Raw genomic sequence first — 13,971 nt, 5'->3', positions numbered from 1 at the left:
TTAAATTTTATTTTAAATAAATTATTTTGGTTATATTGAAGAACAGTTATTTTAGTAAATGGAAGAACCGAGAAATGTAATTGGTTAGATATCTTAGAAAATTTTTAAAATCTGAAAATTGCATTTCTTCAATCTTAAGTTTAGTCTTATTTGTTTTAAAATGTTTCAAATTATTAACGAGTGACAAAAATACCATAGCAAGGCCTTATAGGGCGTGAACAGATGTTAAAGAATATTAAGTAATTACGTTATTTAACAAAGAATATTGTTCTTTAAAACCCTGTTATGAAATTTCGAATAAATCGCGATAATATTGCATATTATATAATAGTATACATTTATATGATAATTATTAAAATAGTTTTAGTAAAAATAACGAACAAAAGCATTTTAGAATTATAATTCCATATTGAGCAAAATTTTCAGCACAAATCAATTTTAAGATTTTGTATTGAAATTTTGCTCTATATGCCATTATTTGGCGTATAGGGCAAAATGACACAAAAAGATCTGTTTTGAAGGATATAAAGCAAAGCAGACACGATATATACAATTTGAAGATTTTAGCTCTAATAGTTTCTTAGGTATAAGATTTTTTTCTGTTTTATTCATGTAGGTGTTTCAAGCTCCCCAGATGAAAGTCCGTCCTTTTTAATGCAAAATGGTTTGATAAATATTAAAGTATATTGTGCAAAATTTGAAGAATCTGGTTCTATTAATTTCCCAGTTAAACGATATTTTGTATTTAATTTATATAAGAGTTATCAAGTACCCCAAAGTTCGCCCGTTTACTCTAAATGTTAAGATTATACGATTTTTTTCTATTTTATTCATATGGTAATGAAAGTCCGCTATTTTTCCCTAAAAATGTCAATATAAATATTAAAGTTCCTCATGCAAAATTTTAAGAATTTAGTTCTATTAGTTTTTTTTATTAAATTAATATGGGAGGTACCTCTCCCCTCATGGGTGGTCCGACAATTTATTACTCAAAATGTATACATTATATTAAAGTTATTTGTGCAAAATGTTTAGATTCTGACTGTAATAGTTTCCAAGATATCCGAATTTTTGTATTTAATTTCCCTCCACTTTTTATCCTAAAAAATCATATTGACACTATAATGGCTCCGACAAAATTTGAGGGCTTCTACTGCCATATTATCTCAAATATACGAATTTTATATTTTCTTAATATAGGCGTGGCTCCCACCCAAAAAGTAGCCTATTACCTATTCCAGACATACAGTAAGAAAATCGGTTCAGCCGTTTAGTAGTCTATAACGTTCAAACATACAAACAAACACACATTTATTTTTAGATTAGGATTTAATATAGTATTTAATATAGTATGTCTACAAAACAAATTATACAGCAAACATAGAAACTAACACAAATTTAGAAAAAAAAATAAATTTCTTTTACATTTTTTAACAAGTTCGTTTTGTTCGTTTTATTTTATTTATTTTTCCAAATTCAACCTACAAAACATGCTACACGTTCAATATTTATCACGTCTCCCAGAAAAATATTGATTCGATTTTTGAATTTCAGAAAATTGAGTTTTCTGTGACATGCAACACGATCCATCAATACTACATGCAACACATTCAATACATATTTCAATAATGCAATATATTGAACTTCCATTAGAGTATTAAAATGTTATCATTTCTTTAATAAAGAAAATATAAAAGTAACTAAAACTTACAGGTAATGGTAGCAAAAGTATGTTTATACCCTACACCACTTTAGTGGGGTATATTGGGTTTGTGCTGATGTTTGTATATTGGGTTTGTGCTGATGTTTGTTAGTTAGTTAGTTAGTTAGTTAGTTAGTTAGTTAGTTAGTTAGTTTGAAAGGAGGATGTATACACATCAAATCCGAAGAAATACACCTAGGCCTCTATCGGGCCTGTTGTGCGCTCCTTAACCAGTGCCACGGGTGGGAATCGAACCCACCACCTCCGGTCTACCAGACTAGAACACTAACCACTAACCTACCGGAGGGCACACTAACCTACCGGAGGCCACGCTGATGTTTGTAACGCACAATAATATTAGTCCTATACGCACCTTTAAAGTATACCAATCGGCTCAGAATCATTTTCTGAGTCGATTTAGCTATGTCCGTCCGTCTGTCCATCCATGTAAACCATGTAATCAAACTACAGACAGCAATTTTGAAGATAATTGAATGAAATTTCTATTGTCCCAGGAACGAACCCTATTGAAAATTGTTAAGATCGGTCCATTATTTCACCTAGCCCCCATACAACTCTACCCCTCAATAGGGCTTGTAATTATTGTAATCAAACTACAGGAGATAATTCAATGAAAAAAAGTGTTTCTCTTGTGAAAGACGATGTTTCAGCTCTTAAAGCTGACGACGTTACAGTCATGAAAATTTATACAATTGATGGAAAAAACAATTATAGAAAAGCTAACAGTATCGGTGAACCAAACATTCAAACTGTCAATGAGATAACACACTCTCCACTCTTACCTCTCAAGTAAGCGACCTTACATTTGAAGTAAGTGCGCTTGGCGAAAGCAACAAAGTAAAATAAATGCAAATAATGAAAACACAAATTAACGATTTGCAACAACAACTTATATATAAGAGCATGGAAACATTCTCCCAAACGATGAAGTAAAAACGATTTCAACATCTCTTAACGTTGCACTAAACGACTTCGATATAAGAAATTTCTATCACATCAAAAACTCAAAAAAAAAAATTATTTTTATATTTTATATAATAAAAAAGTATGAACACAACAAAAATAATTTTAAATTTCAGTCAAATAGATGAACAATTTTTAAGTAATCCCGAAACAACTAGAGTAACTAGATTGCCTTGCAAGGAAGTTGAAAGTTAAGCCTTTATTGCTTTAACTGCTAAATACTACTTTTTCCAATGAGAATATTATATTTAATATATTATTATATTATATTTTCATAAAAATGTATGCACGCCGATGCCGTGGGATATTTCTGGCATTGAAGATATTGATTGATATATAAGATTGTCGCTCCGTGTGTAACACCAAGAAATATTCATTTAAGACCCAACAAAGCATATATATTCTGGGTTCTGCGAGTCTATTTAGATAAACACGCTTACGTTAAAACTAAGCCAACCAAATTCACCGAAAATATTTATTGATTGTGATCCTAAGCAGATTGGTATTGAAAATAAGCTCACGACGCAAAAAGTTATGAGTAAAAATTTTGGACTACCTCGAAAAAATTTGGTATTTTTTCGTAATTCTTCAGTTCTTTTCTCAGAAACAACAAAAGATAATTCTATGAATTTTGTCACAAATTATTTTTTTATACCAGGGATAAATCATGTTGAATATCATTACAGTTAATTCAAAATTTTCTATAGTCCCCATACAAAGGTACATATTCCCGGAAATTAGTAGATCGTTAATAACTCTCTCAAATATATTAATATAAATACAAAATTTCGTACATGTCAATATAATACAAAAAGAAATCATACTACCAAAGATTATTTTATCGGTCCACACACAATAATCATTCTTCCAAAATTTTCCCGGATCGGTTCATAGCTCCCATATAAGGTCCACGCCCGAAAATTACTTAAACGCACATATTTCATTGAATTTTAAATTTATCATGATAAAATTCGACTTGGATATGTCAAAGTTTTCGGGATAAAATTTCATATAAATGCGTATTTCTGAAATAATTAAATTAGAATTTGATGGATAGGAGTTAGTGCAGTTGGCTACTACCACGTATAGGATTTAATATATTTTAAAGGAAAAATTATAAAAGAAAAATAAGTAGGAGTGCTGTGCCGAATTTTATATAACCTCCACAATAAAAACGCTACACAAAATACACCACGTAATGAGACCAACTGACATACGAAACAAAATACACAGCGCAATGAAACTAAATACATATTTTTTCCAATACAAAGTGTTGCTTTTGCTTATTTATCAAAGCATGAAAAAATTTTATTTTTTTTCATTTTATTTATTCTTTATTGAATCTTTCTTATGTTGAAATTTACAATAAGTATTAAAATCTTAACCTAAATTATAACTAATGTTGTTATTGCCAATGCAGTTTCATCCAAAGTTCTCGATAATTTGATTATCTGGCAAAATCCAATGTTTCCGTTCTTCCCAGCCGTCTATGACCCTCAAATGACAGCAACTTCCTGGCAAGGGGATTTAGGTGATCCATTAGTTTCGACAAGTAGGTTAAACAAGAGAATTTGATCTCCTCGCATATTTTGGGACATTAAGATCCCTATGAATATTACTATTGCGAATGTATCACGGAGCACCTGTTATTGACCTTAACAGTGCTGACTGCTTTCTTTGTAATTTTTCAACATTAGATGAGGAGGCTGTTCCCCACAGTTGAATGCCGTATAGTCATATCGGTTTTATAACTGTTTTGTACAAATGCACTTTGTATTCCAAGTCTAGAGCTGACCGTGGTCCAATTAGCCAGTACATTTGAGCTGACTTTAATTTTATTTGTGTAACCATGGCTTCAATGTGGTGAGTCTATGTTAAGCGGCGATCAAGGTGGATACCAAGGAGGACAATTTTCTCGTCTTAAAGTAAATGTAACGTGAGTACATTTTGTTGCATTGACATTTACTTTCCATTTGTCCAGCCACTTTTCCAATTCGCCGATGTGAAGCTGGAGTTGTTCAGAAGCTATTGAAGGGTTATCATGTATGCTTACAAAAGCGGTATCATCCGAAAATGTAGATGTGTGAGTCAGTGCGCTCGTTGGCATATCTGCAGTATATAAAATATATAGGAACGGACCTAGAATACTCCCCTGGGGTACTCCTGCAGATATTTTTCGACGTGAAGAGATCACTTCTTTAGATCTGATTTGAAAATATCTTTCATATATATATTTTTTAAGCAGTTTGTGAACATTCGCAGGTAGTAATGTGATAATTTTGTGTATTAGTCCATCGTGCCAGACTTTATCGAAAGCTTGAGAAATATCTATGAATAATGCTGAGCAATATTGCTTGCTCTCGAAGGCCTTCCAAATAAGAGTAGTTATTCGATGTATTTGTTCGATAGTGCTGTGCTTTCTTCTGAAACCAAACTGATGGTCAGGAATAATGCAATTATCGTTAAGGTGTAGTATAAGGCTTTCAAGCAATATCTTTTCAAAAAGTTTTGAGAATATAGACAATAGGGTAATGGGACGGTATGATGTAACTTGAGTGATATCTTTTCCATGTTTTGGTATCATAACAATTTCGGATACTTTCCATGAGGTAGGGAAATATCTAATACGTAGCATCGAGTTAAAGATGAACAAAATAATTCTCAGTGCTGAATTGGGCATGTTACTTATCATCGTGGTAGTAATTTTATCTATACCAGGTGATTTTCCTGCCTTTAGACCTTTGATTGTCATCTTCACGGTAGAGAACCGGAATTTTATTGGGCGTGGAACCACATTATTTATAATTTTAGCACTAATCTGTATCATTTTCAGTAAACACATTCTCCAAGTGGTTGGCGAATGCTTCAAGTTTTTCTGACGTATTTTTTGCCCATTGACCATTCTGGAGGCGTATGGGTGACTCATATGCAATAGGGCATTGCATATGTTTAACAGCTTTCCAGAGACTATATTCTGTTTTCTTAGTAGGGTCTAAGTTTTTGAGATAATTTCTCAGATTAGATTCCTTATTATTTTTTAAGGCGATGTGAAGTCTTCTTTGGCACTGATTAAGTTTAACCTTTATGTTTGAGATCGCGATTGTTGCCATTGACGCCATTGACGCCTGAGTGCTCTCTTTTCTTTAATTAGAGACTCAATGTTCCTAGGACATTTCGAATTTTTGTAGTACCCCAATGTGACTGGGGGTGTAGAAACTTTGACAGCATCTTGTAAGATATCCGTAAATATATCGACAGCGGATTGTATTTCGTGGTCATTTTTCAATGAAATGCTTTGTGGCAAGTGTGAGCTGACATACATTTTATACTTTAACCAGTTCGTCATCTTGTAGGGAAACAAGAACAATAGTTTTCCAATTTATTTGGAGTTTCTAATAACGTTAAAACTGTAGGCGAGTGGTCTGACGAGAGGTCCAGTGAAGGAATCACTGAAATAAATTCTCGTTTTATGTTTTTAATTACAGCAAAGTCAATTAGATCGGGAATCTTATTGAGGTCTGTAGGCCAATAGGTATGTTGGCCACTAGATATGGCATCTAGTCTGTTATACAATATTGCTTCTAGCAATTGTCTGCCTTTGGGAGTAATGAGGCCAGAGCCCCAAAATGTATATTTTGCATTATAATCACCAGCTGCTATGAATCCAAGAGTCCAAGAGTTTTAAAGTACAATATATTGAAGATATTGTAACTCTGCTATCAGGTATATTTATAGAGGTGGCCTGGATATGGTCCTTTTTGTATTCTGGCATTGGGAAATGTCTAATATTTTTTCTCACTAACATGGCTGTTCCACCACAGGCTCTGCAACTTGGATGTTTTCTATCGTAAGTGTAGTATCCGTTAATTCTGAAACAATTATTTAGGGTAAAGTGTGTTTCAGAGACGAGTAGTACATCAATTTCCTGAAGTGGCAGGAATTGATCAACTTCATTCTTGTGTTGGCTAAGGCCCTTCCAAAAACAAATTCTTAGAGAATTCATTTCTTATTTAGCAGGATCTGCATTAGCATGCTTTGATTCTGCATTAATTGTTGAAACATATTTTGCATATTTGCCATGAAACTGTTCATGGTTTGAATTAAATTCTTAATAGAGCTTTAAGAATTTGTTTCGGGTGCGGATACACCCTCTTTTAATGCATGTGCATATGAAAATAACGTGGTATTATTTTCATTATTTGTTTGCAGATTTTCATTATTTTTATTTGTAAGACTTCTATATTGGGCACTAGGAGTTTGTTTTGCTTTACTTTGGGTAACGGAACCCTCTTTTGTCGAATGGACATACGATTTATTCTGATTGCTTTTATTTGTGATACTTCTATATTGATGTGTATATATACTGGACATCCGCGATAGTAAGCAGTGTGATTTTGACCAAGGTTACTGCATTTTCTTTTATTGTTATCTGTTTTTGGGTGGGGACAATCTTGGCTTTTATGGATGTCTCCGCATCTCACACAAACATATGGTAATTTGCAGAAAGTTCTGGTGTGACCGAATTCTTGGCAATTTAGGCATTTCTTCAATTGTGAAGAGTTAAAAGTAATTTCAACTCTAAACATTGGATGAGGAATTTGTCCTTGTTAAATATATTGTGAATGGACTTCACGTCATAACCTTCAGTCTCTAGCGCCTTTTTAATGTCATCATTTGGTACAGAACTATCTACACCTTTGATAACGACCCTTTGCACTTTTTAGTTGAATCAAAACTATCAACTATTGTTCTAAAAGACTTTTCTGAATAAGTCTGTATTTTTGTTTCCTGAATGTTTCCTTTGCGTAGGGAGACTACGTGGAAATTTTCTTTGCCTACAAGTAGGGACAACTTATTAACCAATAGATTTGTGGTAGGTTCGCGCAAATAGAGTGGAGGTGGCTTGTGGTCTTTTAGAGGCATGGATGGTGCTTTTTCACTTTCCTGGTTGTCAAGGAGTGCAAAACGATTTTGACTTACCGAATTTGTTTTCGCCTGTTTTGGATTTGGTTCCAATTTTGAAGTCCTAGGGCTGGACTTACGTTTTGTATAAGTGACATAACGGTCCATTCCAGTTTGGGCTTGAGTGATCTTCCTTATCATTAATGGTTTTTATAGTGTTAATATTGTTATTGATACTATTTGTGATATTGTTCACATTAGCATTACTATTTTCATCAACCATTGTATCAGTTATTTTCTTGTTTTGGCGCACTTGTTTGTTGTTGTTTTTGAGTCTGTTGTTTGTTTATTTATTTTTTCTTTTGCGCTATTATCTACACAATTGTTTTGTTTTGGCGCACTTGAAAAAGAAAATCTGTTATTGTTTTTGGATCATAATTATTGTTGTTGTTGTATGGAGAGCTCATAACAAAGTATGCATTTTTTCCATTGCTACTGAGCCTCCTTCACTTATTGGAGAGTTAGAGAAACTCATGCATAATAACACAAACACTGCACTTTATTTAAGGTTTTGTTGTTATTATTTTTGTTTTTTATACTTTTTGTTTTGCTACAATTTGTTATTGTTAATAATTGCATTAACGAAAAAGACAATTTATTTGATTTTAATGTATTTTTAATATTAAAAATATATATAAGTATGTATTTAAATAGCGTCCATTCGCTGTACTTATCTTTTTTATATTTTAATTAAGAATTTATGTTTACAATGTTATTTCTCGTGAGAGCAATTTAAAACACGTCTATCCACTATGAGATCAAACAAGAATGTGATGAAATTTTCAGAGGTGTTTGGATTTTGCTGATTTTTAATAGCAATCTTATCGAAAGTATGTCTAACAGAATTATCTCTAATCTGATTTCAAAAAACATGTAGGCAGACGGACAGACGGACATGGCTTAATCGACTCAGCTATCGGTCGGAAAATTATGTTGTATAAATTACAAACGGATTAACAAACTTATATTTACACTTCTCACGAGGGTAAAGGGTATAATAAGAACAATAAATGTATAACTATCAAGAGCTGTAATACCATATAAGGTTTTGGGTCGCGTAGGCATTAGTTTATGTGGATTTTTTTTAATTTTTTGATTGGAAAGATGCGATTGTTTATTGTGCATTAGCTTAGACCTTATCAGTTCTCCTTGCATTATTCAGCTTGCTTCTTAATTTTTTTATTAGATGCTATGATAGCAATTTAAACTATTTCCCCTTATACCATTTCTTTCCAGAATATCTGAAAGATTACTGTACGAAAACGTGTCGAAGGCTTTACTAAACAGTGCTAAACAGTGGAAGTTTTTGCTGTGGCTTTTATATATACCACAATGTTTGGGGCTGAGGATTTTATATTTTCTAGGAATTTAGTGTTATAGTAATTGTTTATTTTTTTTGCATAAATTAATTTTTTATTTCATAGTTTTTATAGTTTTTATTGAAAATTAAAATATACTTTTTGTGCTATTTGAAAAATAAAAAGTAAAATCCACTTTTTGTATAATTATAGAAAAAATGTACTTTAAATTCGAAATTTCGGTATTGATCGATTTCGATAATTTTTCTTTTTTTTTGAAAAACTTACGGAAAAATTTTTTATATATTTTTTTCTTGATAAATAATCATACTACATACAGAAAGAAACCATTTTCTAAAAAAAATTAAAAAAAATTGTTTTTGTTTGGAACCTTTTTAAATGTTCTTGAATATGAGTTTGATTTACCAATTTGTTTTAATTTTAAAATAGACAGCTTAAAATTAAAAAATTGATTTTTTTAAATTGAAATATATTAATTCTTTTATTACTTAAAAAATTGTTTGATTAATTTATCAATTAATTCTTTATATACAAACTCACAGTCTTCATCATCATCAGAAATATTTTCCGCTTCTGATGTGCCACAAGGCGAAACTAATAGATTCAGTGCAGTCTTTTGAAGAAGTTTTTTTCTTTTTGTATAAATTACTTTTTCCAGATATTACTGGATCCGATGTTAATAGGAACCTATTAAGTATATCCCAGTTGGAGTCCTCTAAAATTCTTGAAATTTTTGATTCGAGCTTTTTGGGCTTCCTCTGAATGTTGTACAATCGGCAGTAATGAATTGGAAAGGATTAAAAACTTATGCACGGTAGGAGGCATATTAAACCAAGGATATTTGTTTACATAAAATTGTGCAGTATTGAATTAAAATTCACACTTCAATACATTTATGACTCAACTTCATTTACGACCATAGAAATTAATAAAAAAAAAATAAATAAAAAAACAAGTAGAAAAGTATAGTCGGACATGGCCGACCATATAATACCCTACACCATGATTATATTTTTAAAATTTTAACTTTTTATAAATTTTTTATATTTTATAAAGAAACTTTTATGTTGAATATTACCATAATTCCAAAATATTTAAGCACTTTATTGATAAAAAACTAAATTTTCTAAATGAGGCTTTATATGGGTCAAATATGGGCCGATCCTCGGTAAATTTGGGAAAAGGATATATTATAAATAACAGTTAGTTTTGTTGAGTTTCATTGCGATACAAATGGTTACAAGTCAATTTTAGACGTTTAAGACATTTTTTGAAGGGGGGTTTGTATGGGGGCTAGGGTCAAATAAGGGCCGATCCTTACGAAAATCTGCATTGTCATTTATACTTATATAAAACTTATTTGTGCCAATTTTTTAGAGAGATAGAATAATATTTGATGTAATTATGGCATAAAAAGTTCAAATCGGGAGGTACGGTTGTATGGGGGCTAGGTGAAATAATGGACCGATTTCAACCAACCAACGAACCAATAGGCTTCGTCCCTGTGTCCAAAAACATGCTTGGTCCAAATTTCATCAAATTATCTTTAAAATTGCGGCCTGTACCTTGCTCACAATGTCTTAATCGACTCAAAAAATGATTCTGAATCGATCGGTATACTTTAAGGTGAGTATTGGACCAATATTTTTGTATGTTACAAACATCAGCACAAACGTATAATACCCTCCCCACTATAGTGGTGTAGGGTATAATTAATATCTTTTGAGATCACGTGTGATTCACCGCAATCACGTAAGTGGTTTTGCCCATCTCTGGTATAAACACAGATCAACACAAACAATTCAATATTAACAATAATAACAATGATAACAACGAAAACGATGACAAACAACTAAAGACAAGAAAATTAATTTTTAATGAGTGTCTATTTTTATAATTAATTAAATAAAATTGATACACGCAAAACTCGCGAATTTTTTTCTGATTATAAAAGCCAAGATATTAAGTTTAATACAAAATTTAAATTTTTACCCAATGTTATCCAATACCCTTTTAAAACTCTACATATATTTCAAAAATAGCGCAAAAATTAAAAAAAAAAATAATAAAAATATACTTTTCTTTTTCTATATAATACTTAATTAAATGAAGTAGATGGTTCCATTATAAAAATATCACTTTTAACGTATTAAAGAAAGTTATTAAGTTTTAAAATATGCCGAATTTAAATTATTTCAACTTTTAAAAAAAAAACAAGAAAATTTTTTCAACATTGAAGCTATGTAGCTAAAAAAGTAAAAAACATATGACATTGACATTTTTACTAGTAGAATTTTGTTTTGTTTTTAATAGAGTAAAAAGTAATTTTCAACAAAAAACAATTTCACTTTTTCAATTAATCTCCATTTTTCCCAAATTCAACCCTTTGTGCCACGTATTGGGATATCATTGTCTTAACCGTCCTGTTGACTCGTTTGGTATGATTCGCTTGAGAATATGATGTGGTAAGTTGTTTTTGGATTTCGATCTGCTTCAAGTATTTCTGAAACGACATAGCATAGATTTTCTATGCTATGAGCTTGGAAGTGGACCGACAAAATCTGTACATACAATTGTCCACAGCTCATCCGTAATTCTGGTTAGCATTTGTCCGGCGGGAAGCTCTAGATTGGATTTGTACCTATGGCATGTATGTTTTACGTCTCTAAACATTCCTGGCGTAAAACAATTGATATTATTAATCCCTTATATAGAAATAAGTTTTATCACCATTTCCCAACAAAAACTTATTGACACAATTTAACTCATTATTTTAACACGGGCATGATATGGAGGCAAGTACTTACCACGCTCTCTTACAAATCACTACTTATATACGTACTTATAAATAAGAAGTTAAAAAAATTGTTTTGTTTTAAATAAAACAATGTTCACATAGAATAAGGGCAGGGCTTCTTGTTGTTTAATTCGTTATCTTACAACAGCGTTGCTTACTTATTTTATTGCGTGTCCAATAATGGTTTTCACGGAAAATATTTCTGTATGTGTGGAAAACTCAAAATAAAGTAGTTACTTATAAGTATACTTAAAAGGAATTCAGGCGGTAAGTAGTAGTCACTAATAAGTAAGTACAAACATTACCGAGTTTTTGCATACTTTTTTAAATTTTATTCTCATTGAGATAATTAATGTCTCTTTTGATTTCAAAAAAATTTTCTGAAAAGGTAGGGTCAATTATCGACCGATCCTTATAAATTGTTGTAGAGAGATTTTGGCTCTTACAAAACTTGTTTATGTCGAGTTTTATAGCGGTACTCTTATTTTTAAGCCTATAATGAGATTTAAAGTAATTTTTTGTAGGAGACCTGTAGGACCTGTAGGGAAAAATTATATTTTTTGAATTAGAGTTATCCCTAGTGAAATATAAGACATCAAAGTTAAATGTCGAATATATTTGACATTAGAAAAACTGTCACCAAAAAGTACCACCAATATTTTTTATAAATATTGTTATGTAAAATGTCTTCTTACACATATAACAATACAATTTAAATTCGAATAGTCCAATCTAGCAAAATACTATTTTTTGGCCATTAAATGAAGCTGTTTTTATATGTTGTTAAAAAGCACTTTTTCAAAAGATGTCATTCTTGATAATTTCTTTAAATCTGATTTGAAAATATGAAAGATCGTTCAAAATCTCAATTATAAATATAAAAAAGTCCTAAGTTTAATCTAAACGAAGAAAATTAAAACAAAAATTAAAAATTATTCTCAAAAAATGTCTTAAAATATACTCTATTGTAATGTCGAATATATTCGAAAAAACCACGGAAAGGGTTAAACATGTTACTTCTAACTGACTGCAGCCACAGACCGCAGATACACAATACATTAAGCTTTCATTATACCGTCCACCACCATCAGTGGTGATAGATGGTATATATATCTTTGTCATTCCGTGTGTAACACCAAGAAACATTCATCTGAGACCCAACAAAGTATATATATTCTGGGTCCTTATTAAATTCTGAGTCGATTTAGCTATGTCTGTCTGTTCATGTAAAACACGCTCACGATAAAACGAAGCAATAGAATTTGACCAAATTCACCCAAAATGTTCTTAATTTTCCTAAGTTGTTTGGTATTGAAAATGGGCAAAATCGGTTCACATCGGGAAAAGTTATGAATCAAAATTTGAAACAACCTCGAAAAAAATAAGAATTTTTTACACATTCTGATGTAATTTTCTCGGAAACTATGCAAGATAATTCGATAAAAATTACCATACATTCGTTTTTACATAAGGGCATGATCTTTGCGGAAAATCGCCAGAATCGGTCCACAATTTCATATACCTCCCATACAAAAGTACATGTTCCCGGAAAATGGGTTTTTTGTTAATAACTTCCGTCACAATGACGATATCTTCACAAAATTTTACATACGAAAATCTCCCATACATGGCCTGAAATTTTTTCCGGTCGGTCCATAATTGGTTATAGCTCCCATACAAGGTCTCCTCCCGAAAATCAGTTAAACGCGCATAACTCATTACTAAATTAAGATATCAATATAAAATTTGGTATAAGTTTTGCTCATATGCATATAAATATTACTGTGAAAAGTTTTTCTGATCGGTCCAAAATTGGTCATAGCTCCCATACAAGGTCCCGTCCAGAAATTCACTTAAACGCACATAACTAATTACTTAATTAAAATATCCTTATACAATTTTGCACAAGTATTGTTCTTATATACAAAAATATTACCATTAAAGTATTTTTCGAACGGTCCATAATTGGTCATAGCTCCCATACAAGGTCCCCTCCCGAAAATCACTTAAACGCGAATAACTCGTTACTAAATTAAGATATCGATATAAAATATGGTATAAGTATTGCTCGTATGCATATAAATAATCCTGTGGAAGGTTTTTCCGATTGGATCATAATAGATCATAGCTCCCATACAAGGTCCTCTCCCGAAAATCACTTCAACGCGTATAACTGATTACTAAATTAAGATATTCATAAAGAATCT

At 31.3% G+C, this 13,971-nt stretch overlaps 1 protein-coding gene across 4 annotated transcripts in view; it reads left to right on the top strand.

Moving 5' to 3' along the window:
* The window catches only part of LOC111683915 (kinesin-like protein KIF21B), a 368,894-nt gene that overhangs the window by 39,780 nt on the left and 315,143 nt on the right, over positions 1–13,971 (top strand). The gene's annotated exons all lie outside the window — the stretch shown is intronic.

Source organism: Lucilia cuprina, chromosome 2 (genome assembly GCF_022045245.1).
Source record: "Lucilia cuprina isolate Lc7/37 chromosome 2, ASM2204524v1, whole genome shotgun sequence".
Lineage (NCBI taxonomy): Eukaryota > Metazoa > Arthropoda > Insecta > Diptera > Calliphoridae > Lucilia > Lucilia cuprina.
Note: the sequence above shows the minus strand (reverse complement) of the source record. Positions and strands in the feature narration are given on the sequence as shown.